At 44.6% G+C, this 11,758-nt stretch overlaps 1 long non-coding RNA gene across 1 annotated transcript; it reads right to left on the reverse strand.

Moving 5' to 3' along the window:
- Positions 1–2,337: 2,337 nt before the first annotated feature.
- On the reverse strand, positions 2,338–11,532 carry LOC134422325 (uncharacterized). Its single transcript, XR_010028786.1, has 3 exons — positions 11,238–11,532; positions 4,549–4,739; positions 2,338–2,488 (listed from the first exon to the last, which is right to left on the reverse strand). It is a non-coding gene; the product is annotated as an uncharacterized LOC134422325 (long non-coding RNA).
- Between the last annotated feature and the right edge of the window lie 226 nt (positions 11,533–11,758).

Here is an 11,758-nt window from a genome sequence, read left to right on the forward strand (position 1 = left end):
ATACATTGATTTTCTGCTCAGCCTAGAGGTGTTCTTCACCACCTGGGAGATCAGGTAGTTGCCCTGAGAGCTCAGCCTAGAACTGGAGATTTTGACAGGAAAGTTCTGCTAGATGTTACACCATAACTTTGTTTGAAGGGTGTGGAGGAAATGCTGTCACACGTGTTAACTGCGTAAAAGGCCCTTTGAACTGCAGTTACCTGTTGGCACAAAGCTCAGTTAGGCAATCTTAATTGTTTGCTTTTGATTATACATATAGAGAAAATGTGGAGCTGTGTCACATTGAACTAGGATATTTTCAAAAAGACGTGGACAAACAGCTCAGGAACACACTGCAGGAACACTTGGAAGTCTGCCAGGGGAAAAACAGAGGAGAAAGACCTCAGGTCAATCTTTTACATTCATTCATCTGGTTGTTCATCTATTCACAGTCACCATCCTGCTTTTTAAGTGGTAGTGGGTTTTGGTAGAGCACAAAGAAGGAAAATTTTGAGTGAAAAAACACAAAATCAGTATCCTCGTGTGGTGGCCAGTCCTTATGTTTGGACTGGGCTCTCCCACAGCATCTACATTTTGGGAGAGTGAAGGTTCACGTTCCAGACCCAGGTTCATATTGCACATGCAAAGAAACACAGCAGTGGGCACTTAGGGGGTTTTATGGGACTGGTGGCACCTAAAAACACACAGGGGAGCAGAAGTGTTCTGGTCACCAGTGTACAGGCATCCCCCACTGCCCATGGCCAGGCTCTAGAGGGTATTTATTGTGTAGTGTGTGAGTTTGGTAATGAGGACACTACCAGAGACACAGAAAGGCAGCTGGTGTGGTTAACAGAGGATGCACTGTGGCTGTTTTATAGAGGAAGAATATGGTGATGACTAAGGGAGGAAAAACAGGAGAGGAAGAAGATATTCAATGTCAAAGGGCTGCAATGTACATCCTGATTTTTAGCATCAGCCTTTTAGGGTCGACACATGTTTATATGGAATGATTCCTGGGTGGTGAGAAAGCAAATAAATGTAGTTCTGTAGGCTATATGTCAGAATGTTCCTGACAGCTGTCGATGATTTATATCTTAGCAGACACTGAGATCAGTGCTTGGACCACACTGGCTCTTTTCCCAAGACAAGACACAGGTCCATGTAACACAGAGGGTTTAGGGCCTATCTGTCCATCTGAGACTCTCATGGGAAATCATATTTCTGATGCCAGGGGAAAAAAGTTTCCATTTACTGCCTGCTGGCCCTGCCCCATGAGCTGCAGCATGTCATGTGCACCACTGGTGCCTCAGCTGCTCTGTTTGCTTACAAAGCAGATGTTTGACAGGCACAGAAATAATTCCTTCAAGATCTGCAACAGCTGTGGCCAGCTCTTATTCAGATAAGAGGCCCTATATTTCTACAGCCACCCAGCCAAGGCCTTATGCAACTTGCTTAAATTGCCTTTTGAGACCCTGCCTTGCCAGCTCGAGTAAGTGGCAGATACCTCTCTATGGAGAGGAAAATAAGTCTTTTGTTAGACGTCAATTTGCTTTTCCTTTGGGCTCACATTTTGAAACACTTTATTTTTTTCCCTTGTTTTGGGAAGGTTGTCTTAATGTGGAGCCTTCATGCGTCAAAAAACGTGCTGTTCCTGCCCCTGCCAGCTTCTGTGCTTTGGTGTGGAGGCATGTCAGCTCTGTCCCTGTAGGATCACAGAGCTGTCCTGAGGTCCACTGTTGGCCTCACTGGTGTTGAGTGGCTGTTTCCATAACCCCAGGCCTCGTCCTCTCTTGCTGACACTGTTCACTCCCTGCTGGCTGGAGTCTACAGCTGACATGGAAGGTTTAAAAGGTTCTCTTTCCAGGACTAAAATATCATCCTGTGACCATCCTTAAAGGAAGGGGAAAGAGAAACCAGGCTGAGCTCATCAAAATCCTCCTCTCAACAAGCAGAAGAGAGTCCCAAAACATTTTTGCACACAAATGGGAAATGTAGGAACGTACTCACCTTGGCTGGACACAAGCCATCCTCAGTAGCTTAACACTGACCTAACATTGCACCCACTCAATAGAGGCAAGCCCAGCACCAGGGAATAGTGCATGGTCTCAACAGCACCAAGTGGTGCAGACTCAGCTCTTCTTGGCTTAAATGAGTTTTTCTATAGCCCCTATCCATGGTGTTATCACAACTTCCTGGTTCACTGAAATCACACCTGGCTCAGAATTTAAACACAGGACCTGTGTACGTGAGGCAACAGAAAGTCTACCTGGCACATTTCACATGTGGTTTTTTGATCCTATATATGCGCTGATGACATGGAAGAGCTGACACCAAAGCAGCCAGAATTAACCACAGATTTTTAATTAGGAACACCTTTGGGGAAAATGCAGATGGAAGAAAAACTTCCATATTTCTAATGAGAAGCTGAGAATAAACCTGAGCTTCATTAGTTCAGACATGAATTTCCTCTAGGTTGATTGCTCTGGGAGTGGCCATCACAAAGGTAGATCTAGGAAATAGAAAAAAAACATGAGTGAATTTCAAAACAACAGCACATGACCACTCTTTGTAAAACAGGAGTAATAAAACCTCAAAGGAGCTATTAACACTTCACCCTTCTGTTGTACCTTCCTCTGCAGACACGTGCCAGATTGTGACACCTTTACTCTGCACCTCACTATCTCTGTGACCCCATTTGATTTTATGGTTCAGAGCAGTATCTCAAGTACAAAGGGATCAGACTCCTGCCCTAGCTGGTGCAGGGTCACTCAGCTCAGCACTGATGAAAATGTCGAGTGGCTTTCCCTTGGCTTTAGTTTTGATATTCAGAGTCCAATGTAGCATCAGTTACAAATACAGAAGTCTGATAACCAAGGTACTCTTCAAGGAAAAATGGAAAACTACCTGAGGTGTTAAGCACTGCTCTCAGTGGTTGATACACTGCATATTCAACATTATTTACTGCATGAAATCTATCAAGGGCTCTGGCCTGCTCTTACACCAGATCTTCCAGACTCAGATGAGGGACCAGCTTAGCTCCTCCTTGGAAAGGCCACTGATGTAAGGGAAGGTGAATCAGGATCCTGCTCTGCGCTACATTTCACCACTGCTGAAAGGTCACCCACAGCGGCAATTCCACAGTGAGTAAAGTGCTGATCATTAGATCATCACAGCATGGCACAATCCTATTGTTGCTACAATGATCCTAATAAAAAAATCTTCACGAGGCTTCTCTTGGGTGTAGCCACTATTAATAAGCATTTCCTCTTGTGATTTATCTCAGTTAAATTAAATGAAAATTCCACTAAGGAAAAATGTCCATACAGCAATGGCACATATGATCCTGCAGGTAGCCAACATTTAAAAGAACTAAACAGCTGCCCAAGAAGATGAGGAAGAATGCTTTGAAGCACCAGAGCAGTCTCAGGAGTTATTTCACAGTAAAAATCTTCATTACAGTGTTGCTCTCTAACCAAGTATTTCCATTTCTGGTTCTCATTGCTGGTGTTTTATCCTACAGAGGTTCTTCAGAATAGGGAAGATCTCTTCCCCTGAACAATTGCTCAACACACTCACAATTTTGAGACAATCAATATTAGTCAAAGGCAGAACTTGGACTGCCATGCCAGAATTTGGCATTCACAACTTCTCTGCAAGCATATTTTTTGGTTTAACCCTCAGGTCAGACATGTTGCTGATATATATAGAAATTACTTTCTGTGGACCCAACTCAAATGAATCTGAGTGTCCAAAGAGGGAATTACTGTTTGCAACTGATTGCAGTTAGAGTTGCAACACAGGGGAGAGTGGTTTTTGCCTTTTTTGCTTTTTTCTCCCTTGTCGCCTTTGGAAATTTCACAACCGTCTGTTAGCCAGACTCTGAGTCTGAGCTGAGGATCTTGCAACACTGCCTCATCAATGCCACTGAAAAACAAATCTGTAGCGTGTCAGAACTTTCATTGATCCACCAGGCTGGACCCAAGCTGATAGCAGAGCAGGTGAGATTTCAGCAAAAGGAGAAGTCAGATCTCCTGATCCAGACTGCCCTGGAATTGCAGCCTGGCAGCACACCAGCACAAGAGACCCCTGGCCAAGGCTTCACCCAGCGCAAACTCTGGCACAGCGCAGTCAGTCAGGCATGTCCCAGCACAAAGAGAAGGATTCTCTTGTCCTGGGACCATGGGGCACAGCCAGGAGAGGCCCTACAGCTGTGTTATAGTGCAGGGTCTCCAAAACCAGCCCAGCCAGAGACCCAGACACCATCCATCTAGATAACCCCATCTAATCAACACTCACTGGTCCTGCTCTTGCCCAGCAAGACAGGCTTAGGAACGCTCTCATTGATGCTTTTGGAATATGTGGCCTTGAATATGTGTCCTGCTGGTTCTGTTTGCAGTTTTCTCTTTGTTTGCTCTTTGTTACTACGTTAATGTAGTTCTCCCTGCATGTACCTAGCCTGGATCTGTCCCATGTCCTTGTTAGTGGTGTCACAAGCAGGGTTATGACCACTTGTGACTGCACATGCTAAAACAACACTTCAGCAGATAAAGAAGCATTGGGAGTACTGACATCCTGGGGGCAGAATTCCCACTTCTGTGTGAAATGTCCCATGTCAGTAAACCGTCAAAGAGGGGGAAGCATGTGGAGCTTGAGGAACTCTGCATCAAGCACAGGATTTTCCTTTAGATCTCATTCCAGGCTCATCAGAGAGACAAAGGATCAGGGACTTGATGTTGTCTTCATCTCTTTCATCCTGTATTCTTGAAGAGAACAAATGAAAATGTGAGAACAGACCTTTCCTAGAGCCCCTTCCGCTTTTCCTGGAAATCGGTGCTCAGTCACATGAGAGGGTTTTGCTGCTCTTCAGGAATTCCAGATCCTGAATGAGGCAGACTGTAAACAAGGAAACCTGATACCTCAAGGACAGAAGGAGAGAACAAGATGTCCATAGTCACACTGGAGTGTTTTCAAGCATTGCAATGTGTTCTGTGGTTTATTTATAAATGTGCCTGTCTCTGAGTTTACACACACATATACACTCACTCCTGCAGAGTACATACTACCAATTTTTCTCACCCATCACTGAAAGGACAGAGATCCAGTTGTAAACAAAGTGACATTCTCCAGGACAGGCACTGCTCCTTCAGCCCAGCCTCAACCACAGCTTTGTGTCTGCAGCTCTGTGGTTTAAAACCCAGTTATTTTCTAACATAAGGCTGAGATTGCAGGGCCTTGTTTGTGGCTGCAAGCAGGTATATGAGTACCCACAAGCTACCACTCCACACCAGCCTCTCTTTACTAGTTGGTTACTAAAACCCTGTCTGGCATTTAAGGAATGTATCTGACTTTGTGGCTGCTGGAGAAGAGACATGGGGTGGGCAAAAAGAGAATTTTTTCAGCAAATAAGCAGTGTGGTTAAAAAGAGAGGGCACAGATTCCTCAAAATGCACAAGGAGGAAGAAGAATCTTGGGGAATCAGGGTAGCAGCTGGATTGGTACACCCCAAGGGAAAATGAGAACTGCAGAAGTTAAACCTTTACACTAGAGCATGTTCTTTCTCCTCCAGGTCAGATGCAGTTTGCAGTCCTGTGCCAAATAGTCACATTAACTACTAGGTGTTTCTTATTTCTAAGATATTTTCATTCTTAATATTAAATGTTTACCCCTTATCAGAAAACTAGCCTTTAACTTAATACAGCTGGAACTCAGTCAGAAACAGGGTCAAAAATGGCTTCTTCACCCTTCATTTATAATAGGCAACTTTTGGACAGTTGGAGACAAATATTTGTTATCAAGAGCTTCCCAAGTGAGTTAATTTCTTCCCTTTTGCAAAATGTTGATTGAGGAGCCCTGTTTGCTCAAGTCTGTTTTGGAGGCACAGCTCTGAGTGGTACTGTGAGACGAACACTCACAATCACAGCATCCAGACCACTAATTAAAGCCTTATAAAGTCCCAGCAGAAGTTACTGGAAGGCTTCCCATTGATCCATTAGATTTTGGATAAGTCTTGAAATACAACAACTTAACTGATAAATGCAGAGACCTCTTCCCTCTCTTGCAGCATTTTCCCTGCTATTTTAATCCTTTGCATGTCCAACGCCAACAGGATCAGTCCCCAAAATCTCTGCTAGGAAAGAAAGGTGGTTTGTTTTGTGTGTGGTCACAAGGCTTGGTGTCAGGGCTTGGTTTGAGCTGCCAGGTGCTGTGTCTCCATCTTCCCTCTGCTGTGGTGTCTCCAAGGCCTTGCAGTCCCAACAGGATTGTGCTGCTCTGCACAGAGTAGGGAGAGAGCCCCATGGCCACTTCTGCCATATCCACCTGAAACGGGCTGTGGCCTCTGGGCATTTATCTGAACAACTTCATATAACAAAACTGTTTGCTTACTCTCCATGTGGAGCAGCCATCCAGAATCTTTTCTCAGTCCTCTCCATTGTTATGCTCTGCTTCAGCCAAGGAAACACCAAGAGCAAAACAGTGGAGAGGTGTAAATCTGAAACTACTGGAAAGGAAAAGCCTCTGTCATCTCAAGGACTCTGGCAGTAATGCTTCTTGCTTAGGCAGCTGCTGGGGACTCATTTGGTTCTAGCCCTGAGCTAAGCACCTGCCAGGCCATTTTTCTGCTGCAGTTTTACTTTCTGTAAAAATAGAACTAATTATTAAATGTCACTAACACGATTTATACCCATCTTAAGAGGCCTAATAAACAGTGGCAAATTCATGAGGAAATACGCTTAGACTTGAAATACAATGTTAATACTAATCACATAATTGAGAAATTCAGCTCCCCTGGAAAGCCAGAGGGGTTTTGATGCTCCTGTTGTTCCCTCCTGTCCAAGCACAGCTACACAAACAACTCCCTGTGACTTTGCCATCCTGCAAACTGCCCCCCTTGGGCAAATGTCATTGTGCTTCCTTGGCCATGGAAATATGGGAAGATGCTTTCTGCCCTCTGCAGTGTCATAGTGGGCAGCTGGGCTCTTACTGGGACAAGCCAGAAATCAGCCCCAATTTATCTTTTCATGCAGTCATAGCCTGGAGCTGCTGCAAAACAATTCTGGTCACAGATTTTCATCTTTGGATCCTCTGAAGATAGTTCTAATGGGCTGAAACATCTCAGAGGAAGATAAAAAAACCAGCCAACAGCAGCATTTTTGGCCAATCAGCAATTTTTTTCCCCAACAATACACCAGTGTGTGGATGCCTGATGGTTTATGTCCCTTCTGATACTTTTCTCTCCTATCACTTATAGCTGTGAATCCTCTCATTAGTCATACTGCACTCATTCCAGCACATCATTTAATCTTTCTTCATCAAAACACCATTTAGACAAAGATGATCTTATTTGAAATGTGGTTGCTGTCATCACTTCCCTCTCTGCTGTATTTGTTCACTGCTCTATTCTTTTTTTAGCTAGTCATGCCAGGTAGCTTTAGATGAGTAACACACTGTTCATCTGTTGCTGTCATGTAGCCAACAAAGCCCCAAAGATGCCATCAGAAGTAAAAATAAAGCCCATTGCACGATACTGAAATCATATTTTCTGCATGAGAGTGTCAGACAGCTCTTTTTCCTACCATTCTCTTAATCCTTCTCAAGAAAACATCTTGTTTATTTTCACAAAAAGAAACCACAAATCCCCCAGAGTTCACTTGAAAGAAGCATTAAAAAACTAATTGCAGATAAAAGTTGCTAGAGAGGGTACAGGATACTGCACATCTGCTTAGAGAAGCAAATTGTCCATATTGAGGTTAATGTGAGCATGCCCAGGTCCTGGCTGAAAAGTCATGTATGCACCATGGATGCTTGCAAGCATATGATAATTTATGTTATTGACGAAAATGTGTTTGCAAGTAAAGTACTGGGCTTCAGAAATGTGCAGTGCTGCCTTGCTGGTTGGAAGTGGCCAGCAGAATGCACTGTACGTGCAGCACAGATATAATCTGGATCATTGCTCAATGCCCACAGGGCCAGGGTTAATAAAGCAAAAGGGAACAGAGCACCAAAGCACTGTTGATATCTGTATGTGCACCAGGGACCATTTCATTGGCTTTGTGGAGGAGCTTTCTGTCATGTAATTGCTCAATATTCAAAGCAATACTTGATACTGCTTATCCAGAGATCTACAGTTCCAACCAGAAAAACACACAGACTGACAAAAAGGGCAGTGTTGGGAAAGTCATAACAGGAGTTGCAATGAAAAAGCAACTAGCCACAGAAAGAAATTCAGTATTCAAGCAATATGACATAAAGGCTGGTCTAGGATCTCTAATGGAATTGGATGTTTGGATAGCAAGGGTGTAATTCTGGAAGGAATTAAGGGATTCCCACTATAATGTGAAGTGGGCTGCAAATGATTCCCATCACAAAGGTAGGAATGAAGGTTGAGGATCTGCCCAACATCTTGTGGCAGAGAATTAAGCAAATGTGGGGTCTGGTGAGTCCTGCATGTGAAACCAGTTCCTTTCACCTTCTCCTTGCCTAGGACAGCACATCAAATGCAATTTGTGAGGACACCCACAGAGGAAGAACTTGTGTTCAGGGAAAAGTTTCAAACAGAAGTGAGAAGGAAAGGAGAGTGCTGTGTCTGGGTCATGGCAGAAGAGGAGCTGGGGTGCAGAAAGAGACGAGACAAGAGTGAGCAGGGCTCAAAAAAACACCCAGCCATGTCTGGAGGGAAGGCCTGGGGCACCCCACGTTCCCTTCTCTAACATACAGGGACAGATTTGGGGATCTGAACTACAGGGCTGGGAGGAGGAGGAGGAAAGAGAGACACTTGTAAGCCAGATGTGAGCAGCATTGCCCCTCACAGTCAGGTGCAGCTGGGGGAAGGAGGGAGCCTGGCCAGCCTGGCATCCAGCTGTAATTGTCACAAACACCTGGCAGGCTGCCTGTACAGCCTGAGGGCAGAAGCCTGTAGGTTTTCCTCCAACAGCATCACAAAGACACAGAGAAACCAAGCCAGACACTGCCATATCAGAGAGCTTTGGGACAGCCAGCTGGTCACACTATGTTGGTGGAGGAGCAGTTTGGGTCCATCTCTCACCAAGTGCCCTTCCATGCCGTGGCACAGTGGCTCACAGCCTCTCCTCTCCCTAGCACAGGCTCACAGAGGGTCCCAGCTGGCTGGGCAGGCTTCCCCAAGGAAGGGAAGGGCAGGACCTGACACAATTTGTTTTGCTCATGTTTTAATCAGCAGAGCAGAGCTTCGTGTGCATGCCAGAAGCAGCCCTCCTCCACAGAGCTGTCATTGATGTTAAACAGAGAGAGGAAGGCCCAGCCTCACACAGGCCAGAGCTGCTATTTCAGGGTCAGATCCAAGAGGCTGGGGACTGGACTATGACTTAGGAGATTTTCCTCTCAGTTCTATCGGACAGAGTGAACAGGCTCTGCACTGTTCTGCATCTCAGGATGTGGCAGGGGGGACAGGAACCCCCTGCAGAAGCTTTTTATTACTTTTTACATAGCCATAAAAAGGTAAGGCAGGTAAAGGTAAAGCTGAGGTTTCCACAATTGCTTGAATGAACAAGTGCCTGTCTTTCCTTTGCTGAGTTTCTATTTGTCCTTGTCAGCAGTGCTAAGTTGCTCTTCTACTACAGCCCAATGGCTGATGACAATAAGATAATGCAGAGTTTGGACTGCTGGGAGCTTGTAATTACTTATTTGGAAAGCAATTGTAAGTATATGTAGATGCTCTCACATATAAACATGCACACACATATGCACATATATATGCTCACCCACTGATACCCTGCACATCCCCTGTAAAAAACAGGGAGAGGAAAACAATACTTAAAGACACTGAATAGACATATAACTAATATTACAAATAATACTTAAAGACACTGAATAATAAGTCACAGATTGTAGGGGCTTAACCCCTTGTGTTGCCACTAAAACCAGAAGTACTTTTGCCCTCAGTGGGGTGATAAGCCCAGGTTGTTCTTTGGTACTGTGTGGATCTGTGTCTCAGTCACAGCTTCATAGATACTTATTTGAGATTGCATTTTTATTTCTTTTTGGCAAGAAAATATTTTTTTATTCAATTTGCAGTGATACAAAACTCCTTTGGAGCATTTTAATAATTACCACTGGTAATAATTTCTGTAATGATGAGTAGCAAACTGCTCTGGCAATATACAAGAAATACCTGCATTCTCCCGTAAAATGAAGCCAGAGAATTCCTCAGGAAACTAATCCTATTCTCCCATCCTTTATCACATTGAAAACAGGAAGAAATGACAGCAGAGCCAATGAGTTGGTTGTTGCCCAAGACCTGTGCCCACCACCAAACCAGAACTAGGAATGCTGGTGCACAAATGGACTCTGCCATGGGAAAAAATCCTGCTCTCAGCAGCTTCCTAGGATTGCTGTGGTGGGTGCAGGGTTTCTCATCTGCAGGTCTAATCCAGTCCAACACAAGCAGTTTAAGTACAGACTGCTAAAGACCCCCTCGCCTTCCATGGGCTCATGATCAAGTTGTAATTGCACAGCCATTGCATCTGTTTGCCTAATTAAAACCAGCTGTCTCTGTGAGAGCTCCCATCCAAGAAATAGCTGTGCAAATACATTTTTTACTGTTAATGTAAAGAACAAATCCGTGGCCCCTGCCCCAACTGGCCCTTCAAAAGCAGCATTGGTGTTTTAATTCCTTCCAAGTTCAACAAAAATGTGTTCCCCCAAAACAATCAGGTCCTGTCCTTTCCTACTATCCAGCACAAGGCCTGAGACATTTCCCATTTGTATGGATTTATTGCCTAGCAATTATAGTTCATGAAATCCATTCACAGTAAAGTGTGTCCTGGATACTCCCACTCATCCTGGCAAACCAAATGTTCGACATCATGAGGGGTATAAAAATATAAGCAGTCTTGTTTGAGTCACTTTTAGTACAACAGATTAGTTTGCAGGGTCTGGCAGTGTTTATAGTATAAATCACAATTTAGAGATGGGAAAATACTCTGAGATTATCTAGTTCAACTGAGTTTTTATGTAAGTATGTATTTTCTGCTGCCTTCATCAAAATCCAAATTGAGAAACGTCTTCATGTACAAGATTTCCACCACTTCCCTTTGGGATTATCCAACAACTTGACAGAAATCACTATTAGGAAATATACCCTGACATTTAGAACTACAGTCTCCATTGCTCAGTTTTAGCATCCCGTTCCCTTCCTTTCTATATGCTTCAGTGTTCACAGCCTCCAGATCCCTGCAGCTGGCTCAAGCATCCTGTCACTGTCACTGTTTTTCCCAACTCACCTGTGTGCCAGCATAGACAAGGACACTTCTCCAGCTCTCCTTCAGGTCAGGAACCACCCTATGGCTTTTGAACATGGGTTTGTCAGCAGAGAAATAAAAGGATTGCTAAGGACTGCTCAGTGGCCAAATGGAACAGGTATGCTCACATAAAGGAGCCACTTCCAGCATTTTGAATTATTTCAATTTTAATAGGTGTTTTTCCCTTCTGGTAATGGTTCAATCACCTTTCCCTTAGCTGAACCACTCCCCAGACAAGAAAACAGGAGCAACCAAGTGAGACAGGTTTGGAGCTGAGGGCAGCTGCTGTTTACTTGCCTGCTTTGCTTTCTCCCAGCAGCGCTGGGTACGCGGTGGCCTTGACGCCGAGCAAGGAGAGACTGTGAGCATGGGGCATGCAAAGGGCATCTTCCCTCCTTGGCAGGAGGCCCTTGGCAGCAGCAGCAGCAGCTCCATGCACAGTTCACAGCCCTGACTTCCTCCTGCTGACCCCCTGCTTGCTGCGGTGCCCTTGTGGGGGCAGC

This window comes from Melospiza melodia, chromosome 10 (genome assembly GCF_035770615.1).
Source record: "Melospiza melodia melodia isolate bMelMel2 chromosome 10, bMelMel2.pri, whole genome shotgun sequence".
Lineage (NCBI taxonomy): Eukaryota > Metazoa > Chordata > Aves > Passeriformes > Passerellidae > Melospiza > Melospiza melodia.